Here is an 11,673-nt window from a genome sequence, read left to right as displayed (position 1 = left end):
AAGCTACCCAAGGGACCTAATGGACTTGTGGCTCGAAGCTCCAACGGTCCATGGATAGCTGACTAAACTCTTTAGCCACAAGATCCACCATCCTTTAACTGTTAGGCATTCCACTAAAGACCAACAGCTGATTCTTACCACAGATATATTTCTGTGTCCATCGGATATAACCAATCATGAGTACGATGAGCCTTCATAGATGCTCGTAAGTACAGCTGGGCCAAATTACTGTTTTGCCCCTGTAGTTACATCTCACTCCTCAAGTACCACTGACTCCTCTAAGAAAGCGAGGTTTTATCACAAAACACTTCTAAGTTGTATTTCTAGCATATTTTAATTTAATTTTATGCATTTTTTCCATTTTCTCTTCGAACATCATCTTGTAGCTATGATTTTTGTTTTAATGAAGTTCATGTTGGGGTTGATGCCCTAAAGTCTCGTGTCCTGTAGTTTGTAAACAGTATATATGAACATCTATGTTGTTAATATATGATATTTACTTCACCTCTTATTTTTTGCTCGGTTATTTGTTTTATTTGCTTTATCACAAATCAATAAAAATAAAATCCCTGGTTATTTGTATGTACTCAAGCATGTATGTGGTGACATACAAGTAGATCACGTCTTGAGTGATAATCAAAATCGTCTGTAGTATATGGATAAAGGAGGGAAACCTTATCCTGATAACGCTACGGACGCGGCCCACTTTGTGGAATGGTCACAAGTGTTGTGACTTGTCATAGATGGTCTGATCCTGATCATTCATGTTGGGGACATTCGAGCAGGGGCGTCCTATACAAAGAGTTTGTATAAGACCTGACCACGAAGTGATATCTCGTTATATTACATTGTTCATGACAGAGACTTCACTTCACTAAGATGACCATAGATAACATGACCTCAATCCTGAGTGAGTTGGAAAATCCTGCCATTGAGAGCGGTTCTTTGATTTGTATAGGTGCGAGTGGCCAGGTCACCCATTCAAATCTACTATTTTGAGGATTCGTCTGATTTGGGAGCTGGAAACTCAACTACACAAGATGGAATTCACTCCTTCCCCAAGGCAAGGGTAAGTAGATAGATGGCTCCCTTAAGGGCTGATTCCGGGGCTTGAACGATGTGGCGCCACACACCTTCTTTTGGCCCGAGAGGTGTTCACACATAGTTGGACTATGTTATATTGTTCATTAGAGGAATCAGTGGTACTTAAAGAGTGCGATGTAATTATAGGGGCAAAACGGTTAATTGACCCAGCTGTACTTACAAGCTTCTATGAAGGGTCATCGTACTCATGATTGGTTATATCCGATGGACACAGAAATATATCTGTGGTAAGAAGAGTTCAGCTGTTGATCTTTAGTGGAATCACTGACAGTTAACGGATGGTGGATCTCGTGGCTAAAGAGTTTAATCAGCTATTCACGTACCGTTGGAGTTTCAAGCCACAGGTTCATTAGGTCCCCTGGGTAGCTTGGATAAAGTAGAGAACCAGTGTTTAGGTTAATTTGAAATGTTTAAATTGACAAGAGGAAGTTCAATTATATATGATATAATTGGACTGGTTAATTATATATGATATAATTGGCTAAATATATGAGATACATTATTTTGAAGGAAATTAGATATAAATATGATTTATATCAAGTAGAGGAGAAAATACTATAGTAGATATATGATATCAAACTATAGGATATAAATATAATATGATTATATTTATTATTTAAATTACTTAATTAATTATATGATAATTAATTAATTTGTCCACATTCGGACGTTGGAAGTGAGCTGCGTTGGTTATGGTATCCGGCGAGTTAAAAAAGGAAAATCGTTTTCATTTTTCACAATCGTGCATTCATATTTTCGTCCACGCCTAAAAGAATTCGTGAAAGCGATCGCGAGAGCCTATACGATAGAAGCTCGTCTGTCTAAACGATCGTCTACCTCATGTTTTCTCAAAACAATCGTATACATTTTTTCTAAAACAATCGTTCAGCCTTTCATACACGATCGTGTAGCTCTTCTATACGGTAAGCATTTTTGCTATATGATAGAACAATTCCATCTCCCACTTTCTTATCGTCTATACGACGCGTTATCCTCCGTCCTCTACCAAACTCACCAAAGCCCACTCTTTGGGTTTTCATGCCGAGGATACCTGGGTTTCACTTGTGGTGGTGTCGTCCCCGCTGCAGTGTTCGTGTTGTACTGACCGTGTTATTGCAGTCAATATATAGTCGGGTGTTAGTAGATCCGTTGGAGGGTTTCTGCTGCTTAGAGTTCAGACGTATGAAGAGAGTCTTCCACTGGTATGAACCCTTTCCCTCTTATTCATTGTGTTCTGAGCATGCCGATAATTAGGTTTATATGCATAACTGTTAGTATTGAATGTATATCTTTTGTGTTTCGGTCACTGTAAAATCGGAGCGATCTGAACTCGCTCATGGAACTCTCGGTATGAGATCCTTCAGTTCATTCTTTTATCATTAGTTATAAGCTAAATTCTTTTAAGAGTTTAACAATGTGGATACCCTTGGGTTTTTATGGCTTGACCAATATGCATTTCATACCACTTTATCTTACACATTTTCTTTGTTGAATTTAAAGTTAAAATTATTAAGTTAAATTGACCATCTAATTTAACAATCTAGCGGAGTCCTAACGCCGAGAATGTCATAAAATATAAATGGATGTAACAAAGGGATATGGGACGAAGAGCCTAGAAATAAGACTGTCACATCGCCTTAGAAATAAGAGATATCATAGGATAAATAAATTGTATGAAAATTAATCTAAGATCTAGCTAACCATAAAATTATAGACATTAGTTGTTTAAAACTCCTAAAGGAACTCGATACAAGACCGTATAGGAGAATTTTTCTGTCCATGAGTAATTCAGTGTCCTAGTATGTTGTGGCCGCATTGTCAAAACGTATCACATAAACGGTTGAAACATTGTTACACCCCTGTTCACCCATTCTTATTTAGTGTTTTTAAGCCAAACTCCGCCTACTCATTATCTACATCACAACTGTTGGGGTTGATGCCTTAAATTTCGTAGGGTCTTATAGTTTGTAAACATTATTGAACAAACTCATTGTGTATTTAATAAAATATATGATATTTTATTCATTATCTATAAAATATATGATATTTTAGTTGCATTAACCACAAACTAATAAACTAACATCCAAGGTTATCTTTGTAACTTAAACATGTATATAGAGACATACGGGTGGATCATGTTTAAGTGATAACTTAAATGGTCTGTAGTAGATGGATAAGGTTGGGTACCTTATCCTAGTGATACTACGAGTATGGCCTGCTTTGTAGGTGGTACAATTGTTGTAAAGTGCTACAAATGATCTGATCTTGATCATTCATGTATAGACATACAAGCGGGGATATTCTATACAAAGGAGTTATTATAAGACCGGACCACGAAATGTTTAGTCTCATTATATAACGCCGTTCAAAATAGAGACTTACATTTCACCAGAATGATCATAGGTAACATGACCTGAATCTTGAGTGAGTTGTGACTTCTGCCTATGAGGGAAATTCTTTGATTTGTATGGGTGAGAGTGGCTAGAGCGCCGACTCAACAAGCCTACCATTTTGGGGATTCGTTTGATTGGGGAGCTGGGAACACAACTACACAAGATGAAATTCACTCCTTCCCTAAGATAGGAGTAAGTAGATAACTTGCTCCCTTAAAGGTTGATTCTGGGTCTAGAACAATGTGGCGTCACACCCTCTCTTGGCTCGAGAAGGGTTTAGTCATAGTTGGACTATGATATATTGTTCATTAGAGGGATCAATGGTACTTAAGAAGCTAGATGTAACTACAGGGGAAAAATGGTAATTTGGTCTATCTGTACTTACGAGCAATTTGTGAAGGGTCATCATACTGTTGATTGGTTATATCCAATGGAAACAGAAATATATCTGTAGTGCGAATAGTGCAACTGTCGGTCTTTAGTAGAGTGCCCGACAGTTAACGGATGATGTATAATGTAATTAAAGAGTTTAACTAATTATTCATGTACCGTTGAAGCTTCAAGCTATAGATCCATGAGGTCTCCTTGATAGCTCAATAGGATTAATTGAGAATCAGTTTTTGGATTAATTTAAATTGTTCAAATTAATGGAGGGATTTAATTATATATGATATAATTAAGTAGTTTCAATTATATATGATATAATTGTCATAATGTATTTGACGCATTATAGCTTAATGGGAGGAAATAAATATTTGAATGAGATTCAAATATAGTTTCTATGAATTAGATTCATAGTTGTTAAATTTAATATAAATATGATTTATATTAAATGCCATAAAAAGAGAAAAGAAACTATAGTTTATATTGTATGTGATATAATATTAAGACTATAGGTTATATGTTATATTTGATATAACATATAATTTGATATATATATATATATATATATAATATGATAAGTTAGTTATCATATTTATATTACTATTATTTTAATAATAAGAGAGTTACAACTCTCTTCCCATTCTTTTCTCTCCATCCACGTAAGTGGGTGGTGGTTATTTTTGGCAAGGAGAATAAAAGAAAAATGTTTCTTCTTCTTGTTGGTTGGTTAATCGAGATTGAGAAAGAGAAAAAGATAACAGAAGAGTTCTGTGGTTTTGAATCTTTGAGAGAGTTCTCTAGCTTTCCTCCTCTACATTAAGTTTTCCCTCAAAATCCAAAATAATCAGAGCCAACCACTCCTGGGTTCTTACCCTGAGAATACCAATGAAACATTCGTGTTAGTGTCCGTCATGTTAGAGGTTAATCTTGAAGAAAGTCTTCAAGTTGTTTGTGAACCGTTCAAGGAAAAATGTGAAGAAAGGTCTTCAAAGGTGAGGTTTCTTGAAACCCTTTCTAAAGCATGCTGTAATTTAGAATTGAGCGCATATCTTGTTTATTGTTTACTGTAAACTTTATATTTAATGAAAATGAAATTTAGTCGATCCGCTTCTGCTCAAGGTTCTCTCCCATAAGAGTTCCTTCAACAACTTGTTTACCTTTGGTCACATTGGTTTGCGATCATAAATAACATTAAAATTGATTCTAGTCTCGTGGGATTCGACTCTTGGATTAGTACTCTAAGATTTATTACTTCATCGATAGTGTATGCTTACACTTAGACCTTATCTATCTTTATTTTTATCATTTATACATATTTGGTCGATCAAAGGCCCCTGACAGAACTCCATTAAAAATAGAGCATGATAGCCTTGCAGAAGATAAGTTCATCTTCCTCCCTAAACTTGTTTGCTCAACCTTTGTGCTCATATCTAACTTAAGCATCAAAGTGTTGGTGTGTTATTTTTTTTTTTTTTTATTATTTTGTAGGTAACATCTTCTCCAAATTACAAAATTACCGTCAAAGGCATATGAAGGTCAGGTGAATCCTCTTGTCCAGCTTTTGTTCTCAACAAAATGCATCAATAGAAGTCTATCATTGATAGAAACTGATACAAGTCTATTATTGATAGACGTTAATAGAAGTCTATCATTGATCGAAGTCTATTAGTGTCTATAAGTGATAAAAACTAATAAAAGTCTATCGTAGATACTATAGTAATAGGAACTAATATCTATCACTGATAGACGCTAATAGAAGTCTATCATTGTCTATCAGTATTTTTTTTTTTTTTTTTTGCTATTTCTATAAATAGTTTGATATTTTTTCTATCTGTGAAAATTTCTCTACATAAAACATGTCAATAATTTATTAATACTTTACATTCAATATAATATTTAGTGGATAACTATAATTAATTTTATGATTTATATAAATATATTATATCAAACCATTTTGGACAATTAGTTAAAATACGACCAACCTTTAATTAAATCTCTCATTTTTTTCACATTTGTATTTTCAGATTGCATACCAAACCATACCTTTAAATTTCTAAAATTTCGTCTATTTTCTTTTTTACATTTTTGGGATAATTTGATAGATTGACGTGAAAAAAATTAGGGCTCCCTCCTACTATCTTATTCAAACGAATAGAATTGTTTCCTCCTCTTCTAGCAATGTACAAGAGATAAGAGCAAAAAAGTGAACAAGAACACGAACAAGAAAATTAGCAATATGAGAGCAAGAGCAAGAAATTGAACTAGAATGAGAACCAGAGGGAGAAAAGAAAAATAATAATAATCAGAAAAACCACTTGGCGATGATAACAAAAGATTAATTATTTTTTCTCTTTATTAAATTTCTCCTTCTAAATTTTTTTTCGTTCTTATCTATTTTCTCTTAAAAACTTTCCTTTTAGCTCTCTAATTTCTCTCCTAATTTTTTTCTCTATTTAACTTATGTTTACTGCTCTTCAATTTCATGCCAAAGTCAATAATTTTTTTAGTACGATCCAATGCCAACAATAGAAGTAAGATTATATGAAAACGATAGAAGAAACTCTCTTAAAATTATTAAGCATGCAATTTGCTAACAAAAGTCGCAGTAGAAACTAGAAGTAAGAAGAGGAAGAGACACCGTTAATAATATTTTAATAGCTTAGAAATAACTATTTCACTCTTCAAGACTCTTTTTTGAGATGTTACTCTTTTTATAAGTTCAAGAATCAACTCTTATATATATATAGTTAAAGTTTATAAAATCACTCTAAAATATGATTTAATAAATTAAGTAACATTCCACCGAAATACTATTTCATTTATCTTAAATCAAGTAATACAACATGAATGGAAGTATAAAGTTATTTGATTTTATTAATTTAAAGAAAGTATAAAATAGTCTTTAACTCACTTAAGGGCCATTTTTAACCATTTTTTTTTAAAAAAATTAAACCTATATCGGTCACATTTCTTACTATTATTTGCATCTTTTTTAAGTATAATTGTTGAATTCTTAGCTAAATTCCAAAAACAAAACCAACTTTTTGAAAGCTATTTTTTTTTAAGTTCTCAAAAATTGACTCGGTTTTTTAAATCATTGGTGAAAAGAAATTTGAAGGTAAAAGTAGTATCCATAAGCTTAATTTTTTAAAAACAAAATGATTATCAAACAGAATCTTAGTAATTATAACCTTAACTTTATGCTATTGAGAACATGGACAAGAAAAATTTATATTAGAAAATAAAAATAAAAGGAGAGTCAAGAACTTTATATTCTAACTCTCTCCATATCTCTTTCTTCCTTAATTTTCTCAAATTTTCTCTCAATATATTCCCCAATCTTCTTCATTCTCACATTTTTCTCACTCATGTCACCTTGATTATGCTTTCATTGATATAGGGAAAAAAACTCTTCCTTTTTGTTGGTTATGCTTTCATTGATTTAGGAAAAAAATTCACATATGATAGATGAGAGGATAATAAATATAACAATTAAATGAACAATAAGACTTTGGAAAATGCAGGAGATCAATGGGTATGCTATTCAAACTAGGGGTATGCACAGTTCGATTCGGTCCGGTTTGTGACCAAACCATGAATCGAACCGAAGTGCTCGATTCTCAATTAAATAGAACCGTTGAAAACCGATTTCCATCAGTTTTGGTTTGATTTTTAACCAATGGTTCAGTTTTTTTTAAAAAAAATATCATTTTCCGCTGCTGTGTTGTGTCTTCTGTTCAGCTAGATTTTTACCTTTCCTTGTTACCAAAATCTCAATTAAAATTCATCTAAATCTAAATTTAAATTCATCCAAATTCTCAATCAAAATTCATCCAAATCTAAATTAAAGTTCATCCAAATCTTAATAAAATTTCATCCAAAATCTCAATTAAAGTTCGTCTAAATCTAAATTAAAGTTCATCCAAAATCTTAAACAAAGTTCATCTAAATTAAAGTTCATCCAAAATCTCAATAAAATTTCATTCAAAATCTCAATAAAAGTTAAATATTGAAGACATCTCTCTAGAGTTGATCCAAGTTCAAACATAAAATACAATCTATCCATCTAGTCTAAGTCCCCATTCAAAGTTCAAACACAACCTAAAATCCAAGTTCAAACATGAAATTAAATTCCAAGCAAAGTAAATCCAAGGTGCCTCCCACTCAATTCTTCAATCACCTTGATTAACTAGTAACTACCGTGGATGCTTCGTCTTCTCCACTAATGATTTTTACAAAAAAAAAAAAAAAAAAAAAAAAAACAAATTAGTTTATGAAATATAAATAAAGAGATATTAAAAAGTATACTTAGATTAAACAAATTACCTGACTCAAGTTTTTCAATACGGTCGATTCTTATTTCAATTATCTCATCTCTATGTATAATTGGTATAGAACACATCCAATTTTGTGCACAAACAAGAGCTTCAACCATTTTTGAAGACAATGTACTCTGACATAAACCTAAAACCTGATCTCCCGTGTTGAAAATGGACTCTGAAGCTACAATTGAGATAGGAATAAAAAATATATCCTTAGCCATTTTTTCTAGAATCATATACTTTCCAAAATTTGCTTTCCACCATGTTAGGATGTCAAATTGGCTATCTACGAGGGGATAAACTGGTACTTTAGAATCTTTGATTTTTCGCATGGCTCAATGATATAATTATCGAACTCGGTTTTAATCCCTTCACTGTCTTTTTTACTCAAGTGTTCAACAAACATATAATAATTGTAAGCAGCTTGAGATTCATCATCGTTGTTCTTCTCCATCAAATTCTCCAATTTCTCAATTTGATTTGTTGCGCTATCCTCCTCCTCATCAACACTTTTATACTTATTGTACATTCTTCTAATCACATCTTCAATTTTTTTCCCAATTTCATTTGTCATAACTCCATCATACAAAATCATAAGCATAAATATCACAAATTTCAACTTATAACGAGGTTCTAAAACAATAGCAATATACAAGAGAAGATTTATCCTATCATTTTCTTCCAATATTTGTCAAATTTTGCTTCCATTCTACTCGCCATGGCAGACAACAAAGGATTATCACATATTGAATAATGTTGAATTTGTTGTTGAATTAAACAAATTTCATGGAAATAGAGATTTGATGTTACAGTCAATGAAGCAGAAATTTACACAGTAACATCATGAAATAATTTCTAGAACTTGACTAAAGCACGTGCATTATCCCAATCTTCACTTATAATAGGACCATTTCCTTTTTTCTTGTCGTTTTCCAAAAATTCCAAAGCATATTATTCATCCTCCACTTTTAATCTTTTAAACGCTTTTTGAAATTTTTCAGCAATGTCTAACATAACATATGTGGAATTCCATCTAGTAGGAACATAAAAAAAAAGTGAATTTTTAGCATCATTTATTCTTCTTGAATATTTTTTACACTTAATACGAATATGCTTTAACATGTCTGTGGTATCATTCTTTTGAGTATCACATGCATAGGTAACATCACAATAATTATACTTTGCTTTAGGGAAATCGGACTTACCTTCAACTTTTGTAAAATTTTCCCATGCACTGGAGGTCTTATTCATAGTAGTTGGCTTATTCTTCTTCACCACTTTTGTTTCAATAGATGTCGAGTTGGGTGGTGACTTCCTCTTGTCGTTTTCTTTGTGCTCGGACTTGTATTTTTAGTCACGCCCTCCATAAAAAACAATAGTTTAACAAAATAAAAATGACATTAACGATTTTTTAGAATTTGATATTCTAAAATCTCAGTTTTTCCCCTAAAAAATTTCCACCCAAAACAATAGAAAGAATAAACCAATTTTGTAAATAAAAAACATTAAAATCAATAGATCCATTAATTTGGAGAACGATACCTAAGATGGAAGATGAAACTTAGAAGTTGGACAAAATGAAAGTGAAAATGAAACTTTCGAGGGGCAGCTGGATGAACGATTCTGAGGGGCGGCTGGAAGAATGACTCCGAGCAGTGACTGGATGTACGACTGCGAGTGGTGGCTGGAAGAATGAACGATGAACCGACTCCGAGATCGAGTGTGACAACTAGATGAACGTGGGTTTGCGCTTGGAGTTGATGGATTGAACGTGAACGCTTTCGCTTGGAGTCAACGACTAGGGGTGGAACGTTATTGGTAAATTATTCAATCAAGAAATATAGTAAACCTTTTTTTACTACAAATTATATGGAACCATAACTTTATAGTTTGTTTTTGTAGGGTATGTTTTTAACTATCGAATTGAGGAAAGATTGCCATTTGTGCAATGTGGGCTTTTCACTATTAACTTTGATATAAACATATGTCCAAAACAAAATAAGTAAGAAATTATGGCTAAAATTATATAGCAAAGTAATAAATTATGTGAATACTACATTTTTTTCTATAATCCAAAAAAATAAAATACCGACTTACTAAAATTTTCAAAACCAAATCATGCCTCTAATATATTATGTATTGATCTTTTTTAAATATATAAAATACATGTTATGTATGGGATGAATCTTCTAATTCTATGGATATTTATATATAGTTGTTAATTTTTTCATTTCAAAGATTTTGTTAGTTTTATAGGTTAAAATTATGAAAATTTTTGTTCTTTTGAAAATGAACAAAATCACCAATTATTATATATTTTTACCAATAATTTCAATATTATGTTAGGTTGAAAATATTACAGTAGATACTTCAATTAAATTTCATAAATAGCAAATTAAACAGAAAAGATTTTGTTCTAAAGATCTCAAAAGTTTAATATTTTTAATATTTATTATAATATCTATTGTCTATATTAAAAAAAAAAAAAAAAAAAAAAAAAAAAAAAAAAAATTCTCCTTATTATTATTATTACTACTAATGAATCTCTTATTAAGAAAAAAAAAAGAGTTCGTATGAAACATTCCACCGAAATACTATTTCATTTATGTTAAATCAAGTAACACAACATGAATAGAAGTATAATGTTATTTGATTTTATTAATTTAAAGAAAATAAAATAGTCTTAACTCACTTAAGGCCCATTTTTTTTAGAATAGGTGATATTATTATACAACAACAAGGGGATCCCATAACCCGAGATCAATACATCAAAGCATCAAAGCACAAGCAAAGACAGGGTAACAAAACTCAAAACAAAGCCTACAAGATAAGATCAGAACAAAACCAACACAAAAGGAAACAAACTCGCAGGCCACTAGAGAGAGCCACAGAAAAGAAAACAAACTCCCACAAACAAAGGACAAAAAAAAAAAAAAAACAGAAAGTACAATAAGAAAAATATCTGTAAACACACTATATAAGACCAAGAAGATCAACCCGCCAGGAAGAAGCACGAGCACGAACCGTAGAGACCATAAGGTGAACTTGAGCTGACACTGACCTCGGTCTATTTCCATGCAGTCGCCGATTACGTTCTTGCTAGATGTAGTATATGGAAGCACACCAGAAAATACGAAATAACTACGCACCCCCTTACCCGACCCCACTCGACACAACCAACTTAACTTCACATCCTAACTCGCCACCCGATGCGACGAGCCCAACTGACGCAACACACTAGACCACACCTCTTTCCCAAACCCACACTCAAAAAATAAATGATCTCGTGACTCCACACCTCCCCCACAAAAGGCACCCCCCTCTAACAACACACCCCAACTCCTCAACCAATCTCGTGTACTCAACCTGACCCTCACAGCTAACCACGCATAGAAGGAGTGACACGGAATACCACCCCTCGCCTATAAAATACTAGCCCAAGACACCCTTGGACGCAAACTCTCCCACGC

At 32.6% G+C, this 11,673-nt stretch overlaps 1 long non-coding RNA gene across 1 annotated transcript; it reads right to left on the bottom strand.

The window, feature by feature from the left end:
- Window positions 1-7,837: 7,837 nt before the first annotated feature.
- Window positions 7,838-10,040, bottom strand: LOC120083560 (uncharacterized). Its single transcript, XR_005483459.2, has 3 exons — window positions 9,746-10,040; window positions 8,208-9,564; window positions 7,838-8,103 (listed from the first exon to the last, which is right to left on the bottom strand). It is a non-coding gene; the product is annotated as an uncharacterized LOC120083560 (long non-coding RNA).
- Window positions 10,041-11,673: the final 1,633 nt, after the last annotated feature.

The sequence above is a fragment of the Benincasa hispida genome, chromosome 8, assembly GCF_027475165.1.
Source record: "Benincasa hispida cultivar pf3 chromosome 8, pf3_genome.v1.1, whole genome shotgun sequence".
Classification (NCBI taxonomy): Eukaryota; Viridiplantae; Streptophyta; class Magnoliopsida; order Cucurbitales; family Cucurbitaceae; genus Benincasa; species Benincasa hispida.
The sequence above is the reverse complement of the archived record's forward strand: the minus strand, read 5'-3'. Positions and strand labels throughout refer to the sequence as shown.